This window comes from Schistocerca americana, chromosome 4 (genome assembly GCF_021461395.2).
Source record: "Schistocerca americana isolate TAMUIC-IGC-003095 chromosome 4, iqSchAmer2.1, whole genome shotgun sequence".
Taxonomy (NCBI): Eukaryota; Metazoa; Arthropoda; class Insecta; order Orthoptera; family Acrididae; genus Schistocerca; species Schistocerca americana.
In genome coordinates, this window is record NC_060122.1 from 583,164,442 (window position 1) to 583,179,772 (window position 15,331).

Sequence of the window (15,331 nt, forward strand, 5' to 3'; positions counted from 1 at the left end):
GCAACTGGCATGTCAACTTATGAAGTGGTCTATGGGAGAAAAATGCCGTCCCCTTTTGATGTAATTAGGCAGAAAAACGGAAAAGTTGGAGAAACAGTAAAAGATTTCAGTTGAATGATGAAGGATGTATGGAAAAAGATTCAAAAATCTAATACAAAGGCTTTGGAACGACAGGAAAGATTAGGTAATACCCAAGCTAAATATCCAAATTACAAAAACGGTCAGTGGGTGATACTGTCAACCCCATACATTGCAAAAGGAAAAACGAAGAAATTTGTAACAAACTACAGAGGTCCTTATCAAATTATTGAGATCATGTCACCAGTCAATGTTAAACTGCAACTGCCCACCCGAACTACTGTTGTCCATGCAAGTCGTTTAAAACCTTTTAAGGGTGCTCCAGATGTAATTCCTTCAACAATAGTGTCTGCTTTCCCGAAGGGTGGTGGAAGTTCCCGAAAAGGAAAAAGAGTGGCCATGCCAGCACAACATACAGACATGGTACCACACAATCTTCGACCAAGGGTGCGATTGTCCTAGTTGAATCATAGTAGACTGTGGATAGTAGACAAATGTAAATAATTAATAAATGATAATGGTTTATTTTTTAAGAAAAAAAGTGAACATAGAAACATGTTGATCTTGTGCTTAACAATGTATTCCTTCTTTTCTTTGTTTTTGTTTTTACTAGGTTGGTAGGTCTATAACCATGTTGTTTGCTTTTTTCAGAAAACACCATGCAAGCATTTCCTACACAAAACCTGTCCTATCTGAATGACTCCCTTGACAGTTCCCTTCTGAAGTCATTAGATACGTTCATAAACTCACAGCAAGGCAAAATTGATGCCAATGTAATGATGCAACATGTCTTAAAATTAAGAAGTGAACACAAAACTAAAATTATAATGCTAGGAAAGGGTATACCTGGAACCCTTGTGTTGGTGTTTCTGCTTTGTACAGTTTCGTTTTATTTAAGACGAAAAAATAAGCCAAATAATAATATACCACTTCATCAAATCCCTGTTACCTGGATACCACACTCTTAACTGGTGTACTTCAGTGGTTACTTTTGAGCATTAGTGTATTAATTTTGTTTATGTACTTCAGCCTTTATTAAACAATCTGCTGTTATAATAAACAATATTGTAGAATAGATATTTTTGCATGAATATAGGGTAGATTAAACAGGTGTTGCTATGTAATTTTCTAAGTGAAAAATCTATTTTTGTTTTTTCATTGTCATCAAGATTTGTTACACTTATTATAACCATTTAGGTGTGAACTGTGTGATTGATGAGCGGACAGTGCTGTAGTAAAGTGATAAAGTATTTTCAACATATTTAATGTGAAGCATGTGTAATCATCTAAGTCGAGAATTTTCGTTGCTTGTCTTAGTGCTTTTGCCGTGTGAAGAGTGGAGAATGTTGAGTGGTAAATTCGAGGGCGAATTTCTCCGAAGGGTGGAGGAATGTTGAGTGGTACTTAAGTAAATAAATTAGTGAAATCAAAGTGAAGTAGAAATTAGAATATAAATGAAAAACTTAGTTTAGTTTAGAAGAATTACACACTGGTAAACAGTGGGCAGAACAGTAGAGCAGAAAAGTCAATGACCATGAAGTCAGCAAGTTCCACATAAGCGGATGCTGTCGATTCAGCCGTCAGGGCATCGCCCGACCAGCTCACGTGTTTCTCAGTTGTCACATGTGATCAAAGGCCCTCGCCTACATTCCAAGAGGCAATGACCGACGTTAAGAAGATTCTTCGAGAAGCTTTTCAACGTGACAGACGAGGCAATGACCGTGAAGTCGTTCCCCTTCAGTAAACTGAAGTGAACAAATACGCGAGACGCAGTGGGCCCAACAGACGAAGGAAGAAGAGAAGAGTAGCCATAGTTTTCAGTCAGTTTCGGTACTGAAGACCGTCATGCAAGAAGAGACTACATCATACACAGATGCACCAAGTCTGCTGCTGTAATGGAATAGCAAGCAGCAGCCTCGGCGCCAGAAGACAGAAGTTAAAAGGTATTTGAAGTCTGATTTTTACGTACCCGGGTGACTCGTGAGGACGGGAAGTAGACGGCCTCACATCAGCAGTCACCTGTGAGCTGGGATGAAGATCTGACAGCCGAAGACTGGCAAGCGGGAGTCCGTTGTTCGAGTCCGGGACACTGGCCTTCCCCCGCCGCGCCGCTCCGCTGGCCGACACACAACACACGCGGCCGCTTAGAGAAGAGAAACACTGGGACGCCACAGCTAAGGTATCACCATCCGATGCACGACTTCGCTCGCAATAATTAAATGGGCCACCTCGCGCTGCGCGTCTCTAGTCAGCTGGGCGAGACGGCGACACGAGATACACACTGCCACGCGTAATCAGACGTCGCCGCTGCCGCAGCAGAAGGCTTCGCAAACGACACAGCTGCCGCTCTCCGAGCCAGAACATCGAGTAAGGAAACAGTTGTACAAATCTTCAATAAAAGTTTTCTTATGTAAAAATGCTGTTTCATTCTACCTCATACCCGAGCCAAGGAAGAACCCACCCTGCCCACCTGTTGTTAAGAGAGAAAATATAATTTATTTAGTATTTTCACCCTGACATAATGCTTTAGAATGCTTACCTGACAATTGACTAGCATCAAAATAGAAAATCCAGTTACATTTAGTATCACAAGTATTACACTAGGGGGACATCTTAAGGAGATAGTGTATGCTGAGAGCATCTGTGATTTGAGATACCTGGAGGAACGCATACAACACGCCTGTTACCAAATTGCAGGAGACACTCTCCTCCGTGTGCAGTCAGAGTGGTTACGGCGACTACAGTTGTGCATTTCACGGGATGGACAACACGTAGAACATGTGTTGTAGCAGTTGGTATGAAGGTAATTTCCCAACTTGGAACATTAATAACTTCTAAACTGTACAAGATAGACAAAAACCAATTACACCACTAAATTCCAGAGCTCAAGCGAGTGTTATTTGATTTGTCATACACCCCCCTTCCCATTAAAAAAAAAAAAAAAAAGAATGACTGGAATCCAAAATGGCGGATTTCGCGATGGCGGTCATGAATACATTCACTCCAAAAGTTGCGGCCCCACATTTAACCTATGTTCCCATCATCACATTGCAATTTTCCCGTTAATCTTCCAACTTATGAAGTTGTCCAAGGACTTTTGACTCGCCCTTTTAAGCACGTGAACCCTTCCCCCTCGCAGTGTCAACAAATAAATCTTGTGTATAAAATTCAGTGATTCAGCTTGCGATATACTCAGTGGCCCATAGAACCTTCATTCTTCGATGCACTAACCTCAAAAATCACATCAGATGCATCTCAGGACTAGATGACTTTACGTTGCAAGAATTCCATCGGCTACGCAGGAAGAGAGTAGACTCACTAAGTTCAAATAACTGATCCGCGGCATCAAACCAAAATTGGATGGAGCGACATATTTTGCAGTTTGACCGTCGATGGCGCTACCCATGTTACCTGAACAGTTCCCATTTCGAAGAAAGCACGAGGTGCATTCAGTGCAGCAATGGTATGTATAAACCTTTTCTGCATATTTTTATGACACAAACACAAGTGGATTTTACAATGCCCATTTTTCCCCCATTCTGTATAAAATAGTACGAGACTGGAAGGTAATAGGAAACTTTAAAAAGTCACTTCAACATGAGTGACAGTAATCCAAGATAAATACCTTATTGAGAAGTAAAGGACGAAAGACAAATTTGGAAACTTCATTGTGTACTCATTACGAAAAAGATCAAGATGCACACACAGTGCCCTCCATATACATACTTCGGTCAACAGCAAAGTATTACACAACTATACTATCTGAGAACAAATGTAAATGAAATAAGGTAACATTAGCACGCACTGTGTGTGTTGCCATAGGCAATTGCATATAAGACTTGATAAATATGCATGGAACAACGGAATCGTAGAAAATTTAGGATTACTGTTGAAGATAGTGTTTTTCAAACCGTGAAATGAATGAAAATGTGTTACTTGAAGTGGAATGCAGCCAGGGGGATGCAGGGGAATGCCGTGTGGCGCCAGACAGACAGCCAAAAGTTCCAAAATATCTGCATTTAGGCATCCGCTATGATTCAATACAGGCAACAGTGGCGTGCCTGAGGCGTCCATCGGCTTCCTGTATGTGACTTCCTACTTTCAAAACTGCTACTTCCCTGCTTAATCCACCTGCTGTCCCGTTTCATTTTCGCAGGATTATGTAAGACCTCAGAACAAAGGCACTCGGTAGTATTGTCCATCGTATCAGCCTACTAGTTGGATCCTTCAACATCAGCAACCATTTCATAGCTGCATGATACGTTATCGCTAAAAACTTTTTCCTACAGCGATAACACTTCAAGTAGGTTATTCCATAGACAAGGCTCAACATTTCTTTCCCTGTCATGGATTAATTCTTCTCTTATGAGTTTTTTGCCTTGAAGCATAAACCATCTTGTGCTCTACGCCATTTTCTTCTTGAGATACACACAATCAAGCGTATGGTTGGAGGCATCACATAAAAGAACGGATTCTTGTTGAAATTTTGAAACACCGAGATCGGATTGAATGTCAAAGGTTCCTTCAGTTTCTCAAAAGTACGCTGACAATCCTCTGATAAAACAAATTTTGGATCTTTCTTTAGTAGCTGTGTCAATGGTCTGGCAACATCCACAAATCCTTTTACGAATCCTCTATAATAAGTCACACGAAATGATTATACTTTCTTTGCTGATTCAGGTGTAGGATATTCACATATTGCTTTAACCAGCCATGGGCGGAAGGGGGGGGGGGCGGGTCTGTCTTAATCTTATCCTTACTATTTATGTGACGAAGGTACGTCACCTCTTCCAACACATAATCACACCCGCACTCAAAGTTAAATTCGTGGTTCTCAGTGTCAGGAATACTCAGGAATATTTCCTTTGGGCATTTTATGTGTTGCTCCACATCGCTCCCAAAGACGATTATATTGCCAGGATACATCATGCATTGACGTGGTTTCAATCCTCTGAGAACTCCTCCAAATAGCCCCTGAAACATTGTAGTTCTGTTCTTCAATCTGAAAGGTATCTTAGTAGATAATGTCCCCATAGCGAAAAAAATCATCTCATTGGCCTGTTCTCCAAAGCGACCTCTAGCTGACAGTAAGTGCTCCTTAAGTCTAAAATCGTTGAAAAATACTTGCAGTGGAATAAATAAACTAAGGTTTCCGTAATGTTCAGCGAAAGGTAGGCACCTATTCTAGTCTAGGTATTCAGGTGTCGAAAATCGCAACGAAACCTATACTTCCATGATCTATCTGCTGATTTCTTAGATACAACGACAATTCTGTTTCCCCATAGGCTATTACTTTCCTCAGTAACATCATACTTCAGCTGCTGATCTATTAATTCCTCCAGAATCTGGTGCTAGTCTAGTGGGACTCTATACGCTTTGTAGTAAACCGATGATTCATTTCATGTTGGTATTCGGTGCCGCGTCGCTGGCAACGGCCCTTTTAGAAAAAGAAATCCCTAAATTTTCGTTGAAATACAGTTTCATGGGCATTTGGCGATTGTTTGTGGTCAACACTCCTCGTGTCCCACTCTTCCTCCAGAATATCCACGTTAGCAATCAACAACATCTTTGTTAACCTTAACTCCTCAGCACTAAAATCATCAGCAAACACAGGTAGCACTTTTTGACCATTTACTTTGTGTATGCACACAGCACTTCGTTTCAGTTAGCAATCTGGATCATCCAACACTTCGTTTACTTCCAACGGTTTTACCACACACAACATCCCTACGGTTAAGTTATCCCAACCAGATTTCCCGGCACCCTTAGGTACACAATTGTGTGAATCGAATGTTATTGTGATTGCAGTTTTAACTGTTTGTCATACTCGATGGACTCAACTTGCGACATTGCTACACCGGCAGCGGTGTCGCCCAACTGAAACATTTCTCCATCCGGCTCCACCACATGTTGCCAGAGATTGATTTTAACATAATTCTGATGCAAAAAAATCCAATCCCAGAATGCTGTCACAGCCCTCACTCATGAGTAGCGCAGTCCCTGTAAATTGTGTGAACTGAAGTGTACCTATGTCTATGTCCACAGACCGCGGCGGTGTGACATCCCTATCCCCCACTCCACGCAATCTATACTGTGGTGGGTTTATGTTCCACAAGATCTTCACTTGCAGCTGACACATGTGCCCCTATGTCCAACCAGATCCTGCAGTTCTTCTTCCCTGCTACTCCTCTGACCGCACATTCCACCGATGCATACTACTTCGTTGCATCTAATTTTACTGGACATCCCGTCTAGGCGCTGATCTTTCTGGTAATATATAAACTGCCTGTGGGTCTTACACCCTTTGTTTCCTTGAATCTGCCAAAGATTTTCTCTTCTCGGCACTAATTTTGAAACACCAATAATTAAAAGACAAACAAAATAAAATGCATTAACTTAATTCATCGTCTAATCATTGATCTTTTTGATGCCCAGCGTTTTCTAGCCCTGTACCCATAACGATTACACTGATACTGGTTCTGTAAACGGTTCTAAATGACCTTCCTAGTTACACTGCATACCTCTTACAGGTAGCAGAAAGTCGTCACCTCCATTACCTCTGAAGTTCGGCAAATCTATTGGCTCCTTAAAACAAAATACAGCTTACGAAAAACATGTCAGTCACTCTTCTTTTCCGTGACTATGTCACTTTGACAATAACAATTAAAATTTTTGATTAGCCATATTGTAGGCCGTAGATTCAAACGCTACACTGAAAAGGCGACGTCAGTACTCTGACACAAGGGAAGTGATCTGGAGCCGTAGGGCAGCAGAGCGACGCTGTGTGGCGTCAGACAAATAGCTAGCAGTTCCATACTGTCTTCATTATACCTCCATGCCATATTTCAATACAGGCAACACCAGCATGGCTGGCGTGTCCAGCAGCTTCCAGGGAGTATCCACCAACAATGCTGGCAGAGTGCGGCGACAGCTGAGCGGTGATGCGTAACGCATCTACCTCTGTCAGCAATGACTCCAGTCCCTGCGGCCAACTACGGCCGCGAGTGTGTTGTGCGATTTGTGCCCTCAGCGCTGTCCAGCAGGTGGCACGTAGATGAATTAACAGCCATGACCCATTGCCTATCGTTAATGGCCAGCAAACTGCTTCCCAGGGTCGGTGCCGGCCTGTTGAGATGACGGCTGCAGCTGCCGTTGTTTCAGGGTGGACGGAACTGTTGCAGAGTTGAACTGTGGTCCACAAGAAACATTCTCGACAGCGCCCTTAGCGTCACAGCTCTGAGGCAGTAAAGCTGACATTAACAAAAGTTACTTTAGTACAAGGCTGTGTGTTTATAAGATTTCGGGCTGCGACTACTTCAGTTTCCTGTGCCTTGCGACTCGTATACTAAACACAACCGTAGCTGCCAGTGTGGAAAGTCTTCTGCCTTCTTCCCCTTAGGACTGCTGTGTAAACCTTGCGCTGTTGAAATCTACTTCCTACTACGTGCACTTATGATCAAATATGGTTGGTGTGCTACATATGTGTTTCGTCCAGGCAGGTATTAATCTAACCATAAAGTGGCGGCAGTCAGCCTGACTACTTGAAGTTTATTAACAAATGGTTCAAATGGCTCTGAGCACTGTGGGACTTAACATCTGAGGTCATCATCCCCTAGAACTTAGAACTACTTAAACCTAACTAACCTAAAGACATCACACACATCCATGCCCGAGTCAGGATTCGAACCTGCGACCGTAGCAGTTCCAGACTGTAGCACCTAGAACCGCTCGGCCATCCCGGTCGGCAGTTTATTAACAGATTTTATTTTTTATACATGGTGTTCCACCTAAATTTGCCACCTCATATATGTTTGAAATTAAACAAAATGTGAAAAATGCAATTGGCCGGGGATGCACCTTTGTCAGAGGATCACATAATGATGACGAGTGTACAATTCCTGCGATGAAAACAACAGCACTTTATCACTTTCAGCACAAAGTTATGTTCTTTTAAATGGTGCATGTATGATGTTTCTACTGAAATGAAAGCTATAGGTACAATTAGCAAAGGCAGACTTGGTTTCACTGCTCTAAACAGGACACCGTAATGCAGTAACATCGTAATGCTGGTTGGTGCACTGTTCTGAGGCCTGCTATAGGTAACCCTCACTCTGTGTATTATGGCAGACACTGTAGCGCCGTTGCCATCTAGTTTCGATCAAAGCTGATCATTTTCATACCTATTTAGTTTGCATAAACAACGCTTCGTGGCCATCAAGGATTTTGAGACATTACAAACACAACACATTACCATGTCTAATACGTTGTAGGAAATCCGTTGCCATTCACATGAATTTACAATCGTCCCAGAATGTATAAATACAAGTCCCATATGATTTTCAAGGAAACTTTATACCACCCTACACGCAAAATAGCTGCAAATTCAGTCAACGATAATGGAAGTGGATAGCGATCACGCATCGTTCTCTCCTAATTAGACCATATTCTAGTCATCTCACAATGGATAACAAAAGGCTATCTGCGATTTTTCAAGGGGATTTTGTATGATTTTTGCTCCAAAATAGTGCCTGTTTCAGACAGCGATGATTGAGGTGGATAGCGATAGCTCACCCTTCTTTCAAAAGTAGATCACAATGGCTCAGTTATATTGAGATCTGGTGAACGTGATGTGACAACTCATCCTCGTGCTCACAAATCCAGTCTTGGACGGTGTAAGCTGTGTGAATAGGGGCCCTGTCGTCTTGGAATGCAGGATGACCAGCGGAGAGCAAACGTTGCCTTATGGGATGGACCTGATAAGCCAGAAAGGTCACATAATCCTTGACAGTAATGTGACCTTGCAGAGTAACCTCGGTGCCCATGAAATACCATGACATGACTGCCCAAATAATCTCCCAATCCTGCCATGTTTCATTTTTGGGTATAAACTTGGCCAGAAGTTGGAAGCATTGTGGAGCAAGACATCCGAGAAATTACGTTCAGCCATTGCTTAACAGGCTCAGTTTGATGCCAGTTTTCCAGTTAGGAGCACTAATGAGTCGTTTTGGAATCCCAGACCGCCCTGCAATTCCCTGTTTATGGAACTCCCTTCGTGTTGTTTTGGTGCTTAGAGGGTTCTCTTTCCCCACAAGTGGTATAAATCTTGGATGCTATACCTCTAGAAGCACAGAACACTTTGGCTCCCGTGATTCGTAAGCAACCACCATAGAGCACCGCCAAATAGTCCACATTCGGATTCACCTAGCCCAGACATCATGCACGCATAACTTCACAGAGCGCTGTTGCGACCGCAACTCACATTTGCAACGCACTGACGACAAATTTGTATAGGTGCTGTTCGTCAACAGCGCAACCTGCAGGTTTGGCTAGGATCCACATTTGCGTTCAAGCATGCATTTTTCGCGGTGTTTCCGTATTTTCGTCCATCCTAATTATGGCAAAACAAACGATAATTTTTTAAATATCAGAACGATTACTGAATCTGTCCCGACAAATATGTCGGCAAGAGTGAAACAGATTGTTGTAGCTTGGTGCTTAGGATCGAGTTCAAAATGTTCAAATGTGTGTGAAATCTTATCGGACGTAACTGCTAAGGTCATCAGTCCCTAAGCTCACACACAACTTAACCTAAATTATCCTAAGGACAAACACACACACCCATGCCCGAGGGAGGACTCGAACCTCCGCCGGGACCAGCAGCACAGTCCATGACTGCAGCTCCCTAGACCGCTCGGCTAATCCCACGCGGCTAGGATCGAGCATCTGGTTTGCATGCTACTGTCGTCAGCATATGGAAAGTAGTTAAGGGGAGGTTTACTATCTTCGGCCCGTAAAAAGCATGTTCTTTGAGAATTTTTTCTCGGGATGTGTTATAGATATCAATGTCCAATTTGGTCAAAATTTTTATTGATATTTCCTCGACAAACTGGAATTTTTTGACCGTAAATGTCGAGGAGCAAAGGCGGAAGTGCCGTTGGAACAAAACAAAATTTGGATGTAGGCCTCCACTCGCGGTATGTCATAGGTGAGCCAGCTCGTCTGTCATAGGTGAGCCAGCTCGTCTGAAATCAAAACTGAGTTGAGGTTAGTGAAGTGTATAAGAGTCTTTAGGAATTGTACCTCGCTTAAGTTATTTTGTTCATAGGAAACAAAATGGCGGCTATTTGAAACAAAACAGGGTTTTTTTCTTAGATTTTTCCACTTCGTCGGCCAAGCAAAAATATTTATAGTCGATGGATCGGAATAAAAGTGGTACAACTCCTAGGCAATTTAGTGAGCTTCGAAGGAAACAAAGAATCATGCCAATCGGTTCAGTAGATTTGAAGTTACCATACCGCACGATAAAAAAGTCATATCGAGAAAAACGAGTTTGAAGTTTTGACTACACAGAAATGCAATGTTATGCAACTTACGTTCAATCTGCTGCTCCGGGTCCGTAGACTAGTCCTTACTCTTCCTCATAGAGGGCGTTCTGCTCGATCTGGGCCATCCTGAGCTGCTCCAGAGGCATTTGTACGGCCTCTGACAAGCGGTTTTCGGTCGCTTGAATCCGATGGTCGTCCGAATGCTTGGCGAACTGCGTCGAATAGAGTCCCAGGGTGACGTCTATCGTTTTCATGGTCTTCAGAATTGCTGAACACCCTTCGTTGAAGCTGCTCACTGCCAGGAAAGTCGCAGTCTCCACGGTCTTCGCACCAGAATGCAAATGCTTGGGGGCTAACTTCCAAACACACGCGTTCAAACTTTCATTTGAATTTTGTGTGTTTCCTCCCAAGCACCGATACAATAACTTGTCCTCCAAAAGGGCCTCGTAGATATGAATCACTTTTTGAACTCCTTTGGAGAGCAGCTGGTCATGTTGATATTCGTCCAGATGTCCGGCAGCCTCTGCAATGCGCCACTTGCACCAACTAGTTTCCCCAGCCGGACAGTTTTGGTGTTGTAGGTGGTCATCCGTTGAACACTTATGGAAATGCGTTGCCCAAATTGCCTTCTTCATCTGTTCCAGCGAACTGGAATTGCCAAGCCATAGTAGGCCGTAAACTCCTTAATCACTTGATCACTTGATCGTTGGGCAAGCACATAGAATGATTTTTCGCGGCTACAAAGTATAAATTCCCGAAAAAAACTGGTGCGCGAAAAAGGTCGATTTCAGGCAGGTGCATTTTTTTGTTCAACCGCTAATAACAAACATTTCCGTTCCGTATTCGGAAAAACCGTTTCAGGGGTGGATTCCAAACACTTTTATGGATCTAAAAACGCAATTTAAGAAAAATCGATTTTTTTAACCAAAAGATAGTAAACCTTCCCTTAAAGGAGAGTGAACACAGGGTAGACGATTAGGTGTTAGACGAACACACCACATCGCAGTACGCAAAAGTCGTAGGTTTTCCCGCTCTATAAAGCAGGATAGGTGACGGTCTGTGGCCAATTTGATGACAGCGTAAAACGCAGGTACGGGCAGAAGTGTTTAGTAGCGCACTGTTTGGCACACACTGCTGCACATGGGGCTCCGCAGTACTGAGCCAACTAAATCGTCAATTGCGCCTGCAGTTGGTTTGAGATTATCGAGACTTGACTGTTTATCAATGGCAATGTGTCGTCTGGTCGGATGAATCATGTTTCTCGTTACACCAGATCGATTTTTGTGTCAGAATTCACCATCATCGAGATGAAAAGCTGCTCGGATATGCACTGTGCCGTGCACACAGGCTGCCGGGCATCCATAGTATGACACGGTGGCCTTAACTCACGCTTCCATAGGACTTGTAGTAATAATCGAAGGCATCATGGCAGCTTTGGACTCCGTGGATATTGCTGATGACCCTCTACATTCCTACAAGTTTCATGTCTTTTTTGATAACGATGGTGTCTTCCAGTCGGATAAATGTCTGTTTATGCCATGCTGCTACAGTCCTACAATGGTTTGGGCAGGACCCATGTTGAAATTTCGTCACCTAATTCGCCTGATCTCAAGACTTTAAACATATCTGGAACGCTATCGGGCATCAACTTCCCGCCCATAATTTACGAGATCTGTGTAACATTCGGTGCCACATACTTCTGGAAAACAAGCATTGTCGAACCCATGCTACTCAGAATTCCTGCTGTACTGCTTTCGAAGGAGAACCTTCAGTAAGCATTATGACTATAATGTTTTGGCCCCTCTGTGTACATATGCAGAACAAAAAATTGTCCGAACATCATTTTTGCACATAGCCCAGAACTGAACCCCACTGTAAGTTTACGGCCTATAGGGACTACTCTTCTTATTAAGCTAGAATAAATATTAAAGAGACGTCGATGAGCATTAGGGGCGGAGCTCAAGGTCGGTTATGCCTTTGATAGGGATGATCCTAGCATTCACCGTAAACGGCTATTAAGAAAATGACAGTAAATCTACACCAGTGTGTAGGGGACTTCAACCCACCTCCTCTCATCTATGCGGGTATATTGTTCCAACGACTTCCCCATAGTGATCAGTATAAACCCCCTTGCCTGAGTGGAAAAGCCCGTAATGTCCATGTTCTTCGACAAGGTGTGTATGTTCAATGCTCTGTCATCTGCATACGTTTCGTTTACACTCACACCTATACTGTTAAATGAATGTTGGAGAGTACTCAGCAGCATACTAGATACTTGGGTTGTAACGATACTTTAATGCCTCTGTGAGTGCTGTAGCGATCGAAGAGGTCGGCCGTTATAAGTGGGGGTGGAATAGGGTAGTTAGAGCTCGGGATGTTGGCAGTCCACCACCCAGGTGTGGTAACAGTGGGGCGGTGAATGGACACCCAACCTGTCGTCAATGAAACAGCGTTGATAAACAAATTTATTACTCAGTACTAGAGTAGTCGAGCCGAAGCCCAGAGAGGCCGTAAACAGCCGATAGGGAAGATACTGTGGTCAGCACGCAGCTCAGCAGTGAGGTGCAGGCGGGGAAGCGATGACGCCTACGGCAAGACAAGGTCGCTGACACCAGAAAGTCGGCGTCCAAACGAGGCAGCCGCCGTGGGTAGTGGCATACTACTGGCTCCGGTTAAGGCACGTCGTGGTGAACGAGGCCTTGACGTGGACCCAACTCACAAGGAGCTCCAAGTGGTCCGCCGGTTAGAGAGAGTGAAGTCCATAGAATCAGGGCTGCACATAGCAGAGTGTGGAGAGCGTGAGTTGTTGAGACATGTAGACTCGTGGGCAGACATAGACGCCTTCTTGGAACTGGTGGCCCGCAGACTGCGATATCTTTGACTAAAAGTGGCGAGTATTTACATGGTCTTGGCTTAGTTCTGCGTGAAGAGTTTGACAGAGCACTGAAAGACCTGAGTCGAAAGAAGCCCGGGAGTAGACAACATTCCATTAGAACTATTGATGGCCTTCGGAAATCCAGTCCTGACAAAACTCTACCATCTGGTGAGCAAGATGTATGAGACAGGCGAAATACCCTCAGACTTCAAGAAGAATATAATAATTCCAATCCCAAAGAAAGCAGGTGTTGGCAGATGTGAAAATTACCGAACTATCAGTTTAATAAGTCACAGCTGCAAAATACTAACACGAATTCTTTACAGACGAATGGAAAAACTGGTACAAGCCGACCTCGTGGAAGATCAGTTTGGATTCCGTAGAAATATTGGAACACGTGAGGCAGTATTGACCTTACGACTTATTAAGGAAAGGAAAACCTACGTTTCTAGCATTTGTAGACTTAGAGAAAGCTTTTGACAATGTTGACTGGATACTCTCTTTCAAATTCTAAAGGTGGCAAGGGTAAAATACAGGGAGCGAAAGGCTATTTACAATTTGTACAGAAACCAGATGGCAGATATAAGAGTCGAGGGGCATGAAAGGGAAGCAGTGGCTGGGAAGGGAGTGAGACAGGGTTGTAGCCTCTCCCCGATGTTATTCAATCTGTATATTGAGCAAGCAGTAAAGGAAACAAAAGAAAAATTCGGAGTAGGTATTAAAATCCAGGGAGAAGAAATAAAAACTTTGAGGTACGCCGATGACATTGTAATTCTATCAGAGACAGCAAAGGACTTGGAAGACCAGTTGAACGGAATGGACAGTGTCTTGAAAGGAGGATATAAGACGAACATCAACAAAAGCAAAACGAGGATAATGGAATGTAATAGAATTAAATCGGGTGATGCTGAGGGAATTAGATTAGGAAATGAGACACTTAAAGTTGTAAAGGAGCGTTTCTATTTGGGGAGTAAAATAACTGATGATGGTTGAAGTAGAGAGGATATAAAATGTAGACTGGCAATGGCAAGGAAAGCGTTTCTGAAGAAGAGAAACATCGAGTATTGATTTAAATGTCAGGACGTCGTTTCTGAAAGTATTTGTATGGAGTGTAGGCATGTATGGAAGTGAAACGTGGACGATAAATAGTTTGGACAAGAAGAGAATAGAAGTTTTCGAAATGTGGTGCTACAGAAGAATGCTGAAGATTAGGTGGGTAGATCACATAACTAATGATGAAGTACTGAATAGAATTGAGGAGGAGTATGTGGCACAACTTGACAAAAAGAAGGGACCGGTTAGTAGGACATGTTCTGAGGCATCAAGGGATCACAAATTTAGCATTGGAGGGCAGCGTGGAGGGTAAAAATCGTAGAGGGAGACCAAGAGATGAATATACTAAGCAGATTCAGAAGGATGTAGGTTCCAGTAAGTACTGGGAGATGAAGAAGCTTGCACAGGATAGGGTAGCATGGAGAGCTGCATCAATCCAGTGTCAGGATTGAAGACCACAACAACAACAGCAACAACGGCTTAGTTCTGCTACAGCATCTATATTTATCACTTAAGCCACAACAAGTCGGTGGTTCAGATGTGAAATAATTGAGCCACTGACGCTGCAAGGCTCTGCTTCCACTGAATCAGTGACATTTCTTCTGCGTTTGATGTAGTAGCCGCGTGGCATCACAGGGCAGTTGTCGTTATATCGGCAGTAGTACCCAATGCAAACCGTTCAGTAAGTTCTGATCTGAGATGCTCATGCAGCCCGTTGCATTAGCCGTTAAAGTGTCTTAATTTTTACTCCTCTGCACCCAATTAATTGTTTATACGCCGCAGAGACTCTGTAACTCTTTTGATCTGCTCTTTGCTGTCGCTGTAGGAGCGTTACATAATAGGATGAAGTACATTTCTGGATTATTGGCTCAATACTGGATCTAGAAATCCTGAAAGGAGGCTTTCGAGAGATAATTGGCCTCTATCTTCAAACATGTGAAAACTGAGGTTTTTTTAGTTTTTCCGTGACGCTCCGGGTTGTGTCAAATAAACCTGTCAC